The following is a 359-nucleotide window of genomic DNA, read 5'->3' on the forward strand; positions in this document are numbered from 1 at the left end:
GGGGGAGGAAGGTTTGCCAACAAACTGTGTTGAGGATCGTTGGCAGATCTAACTTTTTCTTGTGAGGGCCACAGAACTGTTCTCTTCTCTGATCGGGGGTCGGTTTATTGGCCAACAAAAAAGTGAAACAATCACAGCCTAAACGTAAACATTTACGTTTTTTCCAGAAAGCCACTCATAATCCAATTTTTAACAATTAATTTCTGTAATCTTCACAGAAAAAATAAAACTGAAACATTTAAAAATCAAACAAATAAATAGTCTGTCCTTTCCTGTTGTAGTTCAGACTGCAGAAGGATGGGATAAAAAGTCCCACTGTCGTGGGTGTCCTCAGATAAAATGTCCAGAACCAGAATGCA

This window comes from Oryzias melastigma, unplaced genomic scaffold (assembly GCF_002922805.2).
Source record: "Oryzias melastigma strain HK-1 unplaced genomic scaffold, ASM292280v2 sc00343, whole genome shotgun sequence".
NCBI lineage: Eukaryota > Metazoa > Chordata > Actinopteri > Beloniformes > Adrianichthyidae > Oryzias > Oryzias melastigma.